Genomic DNA, 12,827 nt, shown 5'->3' on the forward strand with positions numbered 1-12,827 from the left:
AAACTATGCCTACGGGCCAGATCTGGCCAGCCAACCTGCTTTTGCATAGCAGGTAAGCTAAGAATGGATTTTAAAGCTTTTAATGATTGAAAAAGATTTTTTAAAAAAAATAGTTTTTCTATGGCCATAAAAAGTTCAAATTTTAAAATTAAAAACTGAGTTTAGGACTTCCCTGGTAGTCCAGTGGTTAAGAACCCACATTCCAATGCAGGGAACTCGGGTTCGATCCCTGGTCTGGGAACTAAGATTCCAGATGCCACGGGGCCACCAGAGAATAAGCCCATGTGCAGCAACGAAGATCCTGTGTGCCACAACTAAGACCCAACACAGCAAATAAATAAATAATTTTTAATGAATTTAAGATATTTACAAAATATATGGCAAATATGTATATAGGTACGAAGTAGTCTCACAAATCAGTAAGAAAAAAATGTATCAAAGAATATGAATAATCATTGCACAGGAGAGAAAGTATAATTGACTAATATATAAATACTGCTGCTGCTAAGTCACTTCAGTCGTGTCCGACTCTGTGCAACCCCATAGATGGCAGCCCACCAGGCTCTGCCGTCCCTGGGATTCTCCAGGCAAGAACACTGGAGTGGGTTGCCATTTCCTTCTCCAATGCATGAAAGTGAAAAGTGAAAGTGAAGTCGCTCAGTCGAGTCCGACTTGTAGCGACCCCATGGACTGCAGCCTACCAGGCTCCTCCATCCATGGGATTTTCTAGGCAAGAGCACTGGAGTGGGTTGCCATTGCCTTCTCCGAATATATAAATACTAGTAACCAAAAAAAGAAAAAAGATCATCCCACCATTTGCCTTCGGGAAGTTCAAGCCTTTGTATTTATAGATGAGACAACTAAGTTTCAGAGTTGTTAAATGAATCAGGTTGCTAGGGTAGTAAATAAACAGTGGAAGAATAAGAGTCCAGCCAAAGAACCATTATAGAATGTCATCATTCACAGTAATCTTCCTGCTCAGAGTGATGAGGCTGCAAACTAGTAGGTCTAAGACCTCCATGGCTTCTGACACATTAAGAATCAATTCAACAAATGTTTGCTAAGCTAATAAGCACCTGTGTTGTGTCAAGCCTTATGCTGATCACTGAGCATACAGAAGTGAACAAGATGGAGTTTAAAATCTGATGGAAGACTGGATGAGTGTTACAACAAAGGAAACAGGGTAACGTGCAGAAACACGGATTAATATCTCACGTAGCCTGGGCAGCTGGACAAACCAGGATGAGAAAGCAAGTCAGAGAAGACTTCTCAAAGAAAGTGAGACCCAAAGGACGATTTAGCCAAGCTAAGGAGGTGAAGGAAGTGTTACAGGTAAAGAGAGCAAAACACTCAAGGACCAGAAAGTGAGAGAAGCTCACGAATTTGAGGAACAGAGCAATGGATATATAGCAGGGAACTTGGCGTGTGATGAAGGAAGTAATACACAAGAAGATAAACATCTTACAGGGCTTCAGGTATTATTAAAAGGAGCTCAGGCTCCTAAATGTAGGACAGTCATTGAAAGATTTTAAGTAAGGTCCCAACAGGTTTTGTGCTTTAGAAAAATCATTCTGGCTAGAGTGTCAAAAGTGGATTGGGAAGATGGAGGGGTGGCATGAGGGTTGGAATCAGAAGTGTTATTAGGCAAAGTCTTTTCCAGTGACCCAGCTTTAAAAAAAAAAACTAGTGCAGTAACAGTAGGGCTTATTGTTGTTGTTCAGTCACTAAGTCACGTCCTACTCTTTGTGACCCCACAGAGTGCAGCATGCCAGACTTCTGTCCTCCACTATCTCCTGGAGTTTGCTCAAATTTATGTCCATTGAATCAGTTATGCTATCTAACCATCTCATCCTCTGCCACCCTCTTCTTTTGCTTTCAGTCTTTCCCAGCATCAGGGTCTTTTCCAATGTCAGCTCTTCACTTCATGTGGGCTGAAGTATTGGAACTTCAGCATCAGTCCTTCCAATGAACATTCAGGACTGATTTTCTTTCAGTTCAGTTCAGTTCAGTTGCTCAGTTGTGTCTGACTCTTTGCGACATCATGGACTATAGCATACCAGGCTTCCCTGTCCATCACCAACTCTCAGAGTTTGCTCAAACTCATGTCCACCAAGTTGGTACTGCCATCCAACCATCTCATCCTCTATCATCCCCTTCTCCTCCTGCCTTCAGTCTTTCCCAGCATCAGGGTCTTTTCCAATGAGTCAGTTCTTCCCATCAGATGGCCAAAGTATTGGAGTTTCAGCTTTAGCATCAGTCCTTCCAATGAATATTCAGGATTGATTTCCTTTAGGATTGACTGGTTTGATCTCCTTGCAGTCCAAGGGACTCTCAAGAGTCTTCTCCAACACCACAGTTCTTTGGTGCTCAGCCTTCTTTATGGGCCAACTCTCACATCCATACATGACTACTGGAAAAACCATAGCTTTGACTATATGGACCTTTGTCAGCAAAGTGATATCTCTGCTTTTTTAATATGCTGTCTAGGTTTGTCATAGCTTTCCTTCCAAGGAGCAAGTGTCTTTTAATTTCAAGGCTGCAGTCACTGTCCACAGTAATTTTGGAGCCTAAAAAAATAAAATCTGGCCCTGCTTTCACTTTTTCCCCTTCTATTTGTCATAAAGTGATGGATGGAAAAAGGCAGAATCAACAGGATTTGGTGGTTGATTGAAAGGTAAGAGAAGAGAAATTCTGACCTGAGAAATTAGCTTGGTTCAGAAGTACAATTTATAGAGATGGAGAACATGAGAGCAACTCTGAGCCTGCTAAGGTCAAGTTACCGACTTGCTGTCCAAGCAAAGATGCCAAGTGAACGGTTGAATACACTGGATATAAATTCAGGAGAAAATAACTTAGGCTGAAAATATAGATTTAGGAATTCCCAATGAAGCCATGGTATGGATAAAAGAGCCCAAAGAGAATGTTTATTGTGAGAAGAGGGTTCAGAAAAGAACTGAGAAGAATATCAGCTGAAAAGACAGGCAGAGGAAGAAAGGCTAGACAGGGAAAAGGTAAGCCAGGCAGTGTATTAAGAAAAGATAATAGTCAACAATCTCAAACACTGTTGAGAGGTCAAGGAGGTTAGTAACTGAGAAGTGTCCATTGGATTCAGCAACAAGACAATTGCTGTTGACCTTCCATCCCAGAATAAAATGCCGGGAGGCAACAGCTCCACATGAATGAAACTGTACCAAATTCACTCCAAAAGGAAAAATACCCTGGGCTCAAAGCCAGAGAATATTCTTGGGTCAGGTTTTTTCTTCTTCTAAATTTAACCAGCTGGAATGTTTTGTTAAGTGGTATTTTTTCACCCTTGAAATGCAGGATTTATCTTTTAAAAGCATGTCTGTAATTCATCTTCAAGGTAAAACACAATGGTTTTCTATGGGAGCAGGTGCTGGTTGCTGTAAATACCACTGAGAAATTTTAATTTGCCTCAGGTATAGAAGCCTTTGGTGACCCAAATACACAAACAGGGTCTAAGTAGGAACCAAGTTTAAAAAAAAAAAAAGCTTCAGGATTTCAATTAAGTTGAGAGATATTGTTTCAAAATAGAAGAGAACAAAACCTTCACTGCCAAAGGAATGAAAAATAGTGAGTTCAGTGCAATAAAAAGAGCCAAGGACTTGACAGAAAAGCAGAGTCCCCTGTCTCTCCTAGAATGCCTCAGTTTCCTTGTGGTTCTGTTGGAATCCCTTTAAGCCTCTTCAAGAAACACCCCTTTTCCTGACCTGAGGATAAGCAGCTTGGCTTAGCACAGCCACGGGCTCCAGAGGCCCTCAAAAAGTTTTGCAAACTTAAACAATAAAAACTTCTGCCTCCCACCAAGACAGAGTAACATCTTGGGATTGGATCCAGTTTGGGGAGTGGATTTTCCCTCTCACCTGAAACAACTGAAAGATGAGACAAAATACATGAAACAACAGTTTTCAAGACCTTGGACATCAAGCAACAAAGGATGGCGATCCCCGAGAAACACAACCAACACGGTGAGCCCCTTGATTGCCCCAGCTGCCTGGAGAGATCAACTTCAGACCCTGTGCTGAGGAGGTCAGGAGACCAAGGCAGCTAGAGTTCACAGGACAGAGCATCAGAGAGGAAACAGCTGCACAGAGAGCTTCAAAGATCTACGGAGGTCTCCTTTCAAATCTTCAGCTAAGTGCTGATGAGCTCATAGACATTAGGAAAGTACCCTGAGGCTGGGGAAAGAACCACCCAAAAGGATTAGAGTTAATAATCTTTCCCAGGCTCTCACAGGACCAGGGCCAGTTCTTAGTCTCACCAGCCAGACTGGAAAAACCTTCTAATTCCTGGGGGCATTGGGTAGGTACTCAGAAGGGTTTTACCTCAGTTGTGGGGAATTATTAGCCCTAAACTAAATGATGCTCTGTTCTCATCTAAGAGAACTTAAAAGCAAGAGCCAAAGAGATCAAAAACTTCCTAAGTAATATAACTGCATCCCAGAACAAACTCAAGAATACTTATAAGAATACAAAAATATCCAACATTCAACAAGGCAAAATTCAGTGTCTAGTATCCAATAAAAGTTACTAGGAATGCAAAGAAAAAGGAAAATGTGACCCATAATGAGAAAAATCAATAGAAACCAGTCCAGAAATGACACAGATTATAGAATTAGTAGACAGCACATTAAAATAGTTATAACAACTGTATATTTTTATGTTCAAGAAACACTTTCAGAGCATGTTAAGTAGAGTTATGGAAGATGCAAAAAAAAAGACCAAATATCTAAAGGTAAAAAATATATCTGGGGTTAATATATATATATGATGAGATTAACAGTGGATTAATGTAGAAAAAAGAAAAAGATTAGTGAGCTTGAAGGCATAGTCATAGAAGCCATTCAAAATGAAACACAAAGAGAAAAAAAAAAGAACATCAGTGAACTGCAGGACAACTTCCAGCAGTAGGAGATAAAAGTTATATTTGAAGCAATAATGGCTGGAAATTTCCCAAATTTGTTGAAAACTGTAAATGCACGTGGGTTTCCCAAGTGGTACAGTGGTGAAGAGTCCAGCTGCCAATGCAGGAGATGTGGAGTCAATCCCTGGGTCAGGAAGATCCCCTGGAGAAGGACATGGCAACCCACTCCAGGATCCTTGCCTAGAAAATCCCATGGACGAGGGGCCTGGTGGGGTCGCTAAAAGTAGGACATGAATGAGTGACTGAGCACACACACATACATGCATAAAGCCACAAACCCAAGAAGCTCAGTGAACCGCAAGCAGAAGAAACATGAAGAAACCTATGTCAAAGCACATCATAAGCAAGTTGTTTTAAAACCATTGACAAAGAGAAAAATCTTGAAAGCAGCCAGAAAAAACACATACACACGCATTATACACAGAGGAACAAAGACAAGCACAATACTGGACTTAGAAATAGGTGCCAGAAGACAATGAAGCAACAACGTTAAAGAAAAACAACTGTCAACCTAGAATTCTTTACCCAGCAAAAATTTCTTTTTAAAATGAAGGTGAAAAAAAAAGATTTTCTCAGACTTACAAAAGCTGATTGAATTTAACCACAAACCTGTACTACAAGAGATGCTAAAGTCTTAAGGAAGGAGGACAACAACACCATATGGAAGTTTTGATCTACAAAAGGAATGAAGAGAACACCAGAAATGGTAACTATATGGGTACATAAAAAAAGAGCGTTTTTTTTCTTATTATTTAAATCTCTTGAAAAGAACAATCTAAGTAGGACAAGGAGCCATTAACTAAAAAAAAAAAAAACACCCAGAGCTCTCTGGAATTTATCCTGGAATAAATTGTTATATGGTGCCTTGTCTAAATTCTGATGAGGTAATTGCAAGAAGTAAACTCCAGGGAAGCTATTAGCAAGTTCACATTTGCAGTCATGTGGGAATGTGGATTCTACTTATGGAAGAAAATAATATGGATATGTTTAGTGCAAAATGCAGCAACCACAGCCGAGATCTGTGGCTCAGCTGGGTTACACTCAAGCTTGAATATAAAGTTTATGTAGACCAAAGCCTTTTTCGGGATCAGTGTATTGTGATGGCGATGTGTCTTCAGTGGACAGTAACAGGTCATACCGGGACAGAGGTCATGGCATCCAGGGATCCCAATCATTCTCCAGAGGAATTTCCTAGGGAACTAGGGGATATATGTAGGTTGGTTTCACTGGAGCTTTCATAGCAGCGGCATGTATTCCTTTTGCTTCCAGATTCTTACCATTCACTCTTGGACCGCTTTTTCTGCTTCTACCACTTATTGAAACTGTTCGCTCAGAGGTCACCATTGACTTCCTTACTGTGAATATCACTTGCCTCATCTCAGTCCTCATCCCCTTGCCTTAGCTCTCCTCTCACTTCTCTGAAAATTCCTCTATTTTATGACTTTTCCTGACTCCAAGGGAGACTATGCTACCCAGCTGTGCCCTTCAGTCTCCCTCCTTCCTCAATAGTCTCCTGCTCTGAGCTCTCATCCACTCCTATTTCACTCTCAGCTACCTGTTCTAATGATGACACCCTGATCTCTCTCCAACACCAGGGCCCTGGGCCACCTCTGCTCTCTCTAACCAGCAATTTCCCTTCCTCTTTGCACCCACCCCCTTCTTTCAATGGCTCACCTGGACTGTAGCCCTAAGTGTCTGCTTTTGCATCTTTCTACCCAACTATTCTGTAATGTAGTGACTGAGATAGGTCTTCTTAGTAGCTGCTACTGCTCAGCCTAGTGTCTGGCACACATTTTAAAGAGCCAAATTTTGCCAGAGAATTCAAATCTAATCAGCATATAAAGCATAGACTATGAATAGTCAAAATTACCCTCGAATAAGCCCTTAGTCATCCATAAAATGCACATGGTATTGTAAATCAAAAGGGGAAGGCAAATTCACTTTCCCCATCTCGCACTCCCTCTGAGAAGTATTTTTCTGAGTGCAGAGCCACAATAGCCCCCACCAGCTGCGTATATTCTCCCTGTCACTCCCTCCCACTTGTGTTTTATTTTTTGGCCCCGCACAAAATTTCTGTAAGTGAAAAGCATGGATGGCAAGAACTCCATTGTAAAGGTCTGATGGACAAATTCCTTTCTTTCTCCTTAAACTGATTCTTGCTTTTAACTTCACACTTTCTAATAATGACAGCCCCTCACTGAATCAGGCTGAAAATTCTTTGACTCTTCCCTCTCCCTCATTCTTTTCTTTCCACTTTCCAGCTTCTTCTTAATCCTTCTTCTGCACAGCATCCCTTTGTCTCCCTTCTTATTGCCACCTACATGATCCAGGCCCTGGTCACCTTGCATCTTGACTTCTATAACAGCCTCCTAATAGGTCTCACTGGTCTCTCTACAATTTACGTTTCACTGCCATTATATTAACCATTTCTAAACTTTAGAATTTTAAAATGTTAGAATCTAAAGCCCTAATTTAGTCCTATCGCTCCTCTGTTCAAAAGCCATCAGGGCCATCAGCTAGAGTCCACTCTCTCCAGGCTGAACTGTCTGGGCACAGGCTATCTCCAGTCCTACTTCCCACTCTTGCCAGATGGGAACACTACTCCCCTTGCCTACCCTCCAAACTTTTCTCACTTTCCTCCACTCAAAGGCCACCTCCACAAACATCTCATTTACCAAGACTCAGCCTCAGATGGCAGCGCCCAAGGTACCCCTTCCTTCTTACCACGATAGCTCCTTCTTTGCACCTCTCAGCTCACACTCCTGCATTATATGTACCCCCAAAGGAAGGAGATATGTCACCATGTTCTTTTTACTCATTCATTCATTCAGCATATATTACTGAGCACTTACAATGTGCCAGGCACAATCAGGTACTAAAGACACGTGGTGAAGACAGATGCCAGTCTCAGGACTGATCATCTGGCCGTGGAGGGTGACAATGGACAGGCTGTGAACCTCACAGAGGCTATGAGAGGAAAAGAGAAAGAGTGGGACCTCACCATGACAGTGATCAGAAAAAGCTCCCCCAAAGAACAACAGAAGCTGAGATCTGAAGAAGGAGTAGAAAGTCGCCAGGCAGAAGGAGGAAGGAAAGAATTTTATAGGTTGAAGGAAAAGTATGGGGGGAGAAAAAGTCTGAAGGTAAGAGAGAACAGGGCTTATTACAAGAACCAAAAGGAAAAACCATGGCTAGAGCACATAGAACAAGGTGACAGTCAGGGGGAGGGAATTCCCTGGTGGTCCAGTGGTTAGGAATCTGCCTTCCAATCCAGGGGACGCTGGTTCTATCCCTGGTCAGGGAACTAAGATCCCACATGCCACAGGGCAAAGAAGTCCATGCGCCACAGCTAGAGAAGCCTTCATGCCTCCACTACAGAGCCCTTGTGCTACGACTTCCAAACCATAATGCTACACCTAGAAAGAAGCCTGCATGCCGCAAGCCAGACCCATCACAGCCAAAAATAAATAAATAAAATAAAATGTTAAAGTCAGGGGGAATTGGGATGGAGGGAGACAAGTAGGGCGTAGCTGGGTCACAGCCTATTTTGTAAGGCAAAAGAGGCTGGGTTTGACCCTGAGGGCAAGGGAGAGTTTTCAGCAAAGGAGTAACATAACCATATCTGCACACGGGACAGATGGGAAAAATAGATGCGAGGGGTAAAGATTAGGGATGGATGCAGTGACCCACATGAAAGAAGATGGAGGCCAGGGCTAGGGTGAGAGCAGAAGAAACAGAGAGGAGCACGGATGTGGATGCTACGGCTGGTAGGATTGTGATTAACTGAACTCAAAGGAGCCACGATAGGAAAAGGTCAGAGATGGTCGCACAGTCTAGATGAGCGCTCTGTACATCAGAGTTGTTCAGTGACTATTTGTGGACTGAATGAATGAACAATAAATAAATTACAGAATAAACAATTTACCACTGAATGACAGGCAGAGAAGAGGACATTATTTTTGGAGATCCTTTCCAAGACAGAGCCATCATTAGAAGCAATACAGAAGCAAGGAAAAAATTCAAATTTGTTGGTTTACAACCCCCTAGATTATAAAGGGAGAAATTCTTTTCCTCATCAAGAGAAATTTAGGAAACACAAAGCAATTAGAAGAGCCTCAGATCACTCTTGATGTTTCTACCTTCCCAATGCTGCCTAGCTGAGTCTCTGCTCAATTGATAATCCATCAGGATCACCAATAGCCCCAAACTTCTCCAAATCCTAGGCCCCTGTGCATGTTCCAGGATTTTCCGCACTCTTGAAATGGTTCTTCCAGTGACAATCTAAATGGTTCAAAAGCTTTATTTATTTATTGAGTGCCCAATACATGAACTATAAGCTAGGCTATAAGCATGACAACAGACACAGTCCCATCCCTCCTGGAGTTGCCAGTCCCCTTGAACGTTTCAGTCAGATCGCTATGTAAACGATAATATATGGCTTTCCCTCCATATATTCACAAAGAAGTCTCTTTGTATACACACGGTCTCAGAAATAACCGGAGGCCTCCAGTCCGCAGAAGAGTATCATTTTCATAAGGTGATATCGCCACCTAGTGGTCAAAAACAACTTTACCATTTGATCCAGTAAAATTTCTAGCTTTATTCCTGAGAAGGACTCTCCAAGTCTCTAGAACATTCCCTTTCTCTGTCAAGATAATATAGGGGTTGATTCTCTAACATATAATAAGTACTTAATATTTTTAATTAAATGTATAAACAGGAGAGCAAATGAATTTCATACCTTGGTACCTTATGGCAGTTGAAAATTTACATTTTTTTCCCCTAATTCTTCTGGATTCCAAAGAACCTCTGAACATTTCTATCTAAAAGCCAGATGCATGTCTGTCCTTAATTCAGCAAACAACTCCTTTAGGTGTGTTTGAATAAACTGATATTTTAAAAGTCATTGCCACCATGAATGAAATCCTGACTCCAAAGGAAGCACTCTGTTATCCAAAATCAATGAAGAACAGAGTCTGTTACCCCAGATGTCAGGACAAATGGCAAAACAAAAGATCGATCTACAAGGAGGAGAGCATGGGCAGAGAATGTCGAAAGATGCTTTCACTGACTCTCTACACACAGGTCAAACTGAGCCGAGTGTCACTGGAAGGTATGCTCAGAAAACCAAGGTGACTCAAAGTGGCCTATCCCTACTAGAGATCACAAAGAAAGTAGAAAAGAACAAAAGAAATCAGAATCTAGTTTCTTAGGAACTCAAAGCTCCAGGACACCAGTCTAACAGGCCAAGGCTCAGGTCCTCTTGTCTGAAGTGAAAGTTGCTCAGTCCGACTCTGCGACCCCTTGGACTGTACAGTCCATGGAATTCTCCAGGGCAGAATACTGGAGTGGGTAGCCTTTCCCTTCTCCAGGGGATCTTCTCAACCCAGGGATCAAACCCAGGTCTCTCACATAGCAGGCAGATTCTTTACCATCTGAGCCACCAGGGAAGCCTACTTAAGTACATAAAGTGGATCTCCAACTGATCCTGGAGCCTCCTGGCTGTTAGGCCTTGATTCTCCTGCTGCCTGCGGCCCACATGGCAGGAAAACGGCAGTTAGCAACAGTTACCTGGCTCCTCCTCTCTCAGAACATGGAGAGGCTGAAGCAAAGGCTTCGGGAGGGCTCCTTGCCATCAGTCAGTTCTTTTCTACACGGCCTCATCCTTCCTGTCTGATTAAGATTGTCGTCTGTGCATAAAGAGAGGGAACCAGAGAGGCATCAGAACACAGTGGACTGAAGAGCAAGGACTCGGGTTCTAAGCCCAACCCCCTTCACTTGCCGGCCTTGGATGTCTGAAAAATTACTTAACCTCGCCAGCAAGACCAGCAGGTACTATTGCGCAGGTGGTGGGCCAACTCAGGGGTGTTGCTCAAATGGTAATCACCATAGCTTTGTTTATCCATTGAAATAAGTTTTTAGCAAATAGTTTGTAAAGTGTCTTGAAGGGTCCCTTTCTCTAACTCACCCAAAGGTCCCCAAATGGCCTAGCATCAGCCCTGTATTCTGAGCTTCAGTTTCCTAAACCATAAAACGGAGACAATCCCCTCTATCTATAGAGTTGGCCAGAGAACCAATCAAAATAGTGGATATGAAGCACCTTGAAAACTGTAATGTGCTCCGTAGGCTATACTTCTCTATATTCATTTTGTGATTATCCAAATTTGAGGGATTGGCATAACAAAGATGAAACAAGTTTCAGCCTACAATAATTTTTTCTCTCTTTGAAAAGAGAAGCAAAGGCCAGTGTTCAGATAACAATTATTTTCTCACTCAAAATATGTCACAATTCAAAAGGTAACTTTGTATTAACTATCAGGACTTTAATGTGGGAGTTGCTATACTAAGTAAGCAAAGTAGTTGAATTTGTTTTGAAAGAGTTAGACCTTCTCCGAGTCTTCAGATAAAATGAGTGATTTAAAGCTAAGCCTTGTGCAACCTCAAGCCCCCTACTGACCACTGGAAACGGGGTTTTCTCAGGAAGACAGTTCTGAAGGTAGGCTAAGGAAGAAGTGGCAAGATTTATAAATTTTTAAGTTAGCCCACAGAAGTCACTCTGCAAAGCAACGTATATTTGAGGAAAAAAATTTCAGAAAAACAGTCCACATGATGCCTCTTGGCTTCTTACTGTGAAGATTCAGCTAAGAATAGTTCAGTCTAGTAACACAAATGAGGTCATATAATTTTGAGTTGTCTTGAAAAAGATGAAGAATGGATAGGCAGCAGTTTCAGCTTTCTAATTTGGTCTGTTTTGAGACAATGTTAAAAAAGGAGTCGAATATTTAATCTGCCTTTCTTGGCTGAACTGTATTTAGGGTAACCAAATAATTGATGAGGGGTAAGTTTCTCTTTATAAAAAAAAATTTCTCAGGCCCAGTTTAGAGTTCCACTTCTGGCCTCACAGTACAAGGAGCTCCACAAACAGCTCTCCAGTGAAACTAATGAAAATTATTTTGATTTGTTTAAGTCTCTGGAAATGGCTCTAAGAGCATACAACAAATGAAGACACAGTTGTTCAAGAAAACCTACTGAAGGAAAGTCACACAGCTCAAAATAGCCTGGAGTTAAAACTCCCCTCCAGGCCCTCCCCACTGTTCCATGCAAAACAAAGAACACTCTCACCAGAAGAAAAATGGATATTAAGGTTGATTACGCCCAGCTCCCAGCTGGTCCAGCTTCTGGCCCATCTCCAAAAGTCCTTGCCCCAGCCATTTAAGAGATAACTACTCCGAACAACCTTGGAGAAGAACAGATCCCCTTAAGACAGTAACTTTTCACATATGTGCCTATATATACTTACTCTTTTCTTAGGTTAGTGCAGCAGCTCGCTAATCTGACTGCTGCCCCTTCTCGCCTCATTAAAGGTGATCTGTTCTGTAAAGTGCCAGTCTCGTTCTTTTTCTGAACCTCGCGTTCTCTAACTCCCTTACCTTACATCTACAAAACCTCGGTGAGAACTGCAAGAGTCTATGGTATGTGAAGGGAAGAGCCTTTCCCCACCCACTCCTTTCCCCCCACTTCAGTGAGATGACTCTCCTCCAGACTGCTGCAGCCCAAGGACACAGGGCTCCCTCCCTCCCTAGTTCTACATCCGAGGGCTACTTTCCAGGAAGAACAGAATGTCATCCTTTCTCATCCTGCCCCTACCTGTTGCAGAGACTAAGCTCTGGTGAGTACAGCCTATAGATGGAATCTCTCTTCCTCCATCCAGCCCCTAATTATGGGGAGGAAGCTCGAGCTCAGGAGCAGAACTGCTGAGAATACTGGGGCCCCACCTGCTCTTACCGAAACTCATGGGCGTGGGGCCCAGGCTTTTATAACTCAAACCTAAGACTCTGGGTCCCTGAGAGTTTCAATAATTTTACCTAATTCTTTTACATAAT

The sequence above is a fragment of the Bison bison genome, unplaced genomic scaffold (genome assembly GCF_000754665.1).
Source record: "Bison bison bison isolate TAMUID 2011002044 unplaced genomic scaffold, Bison_UMD1.0 scf7180017864039, whole genome shotgun sequence".
NCBI lineage: Eukaryota > Metazoa > Chordata > Mammalia > Artiodactyla > Bovidae > Bison > Bison bison.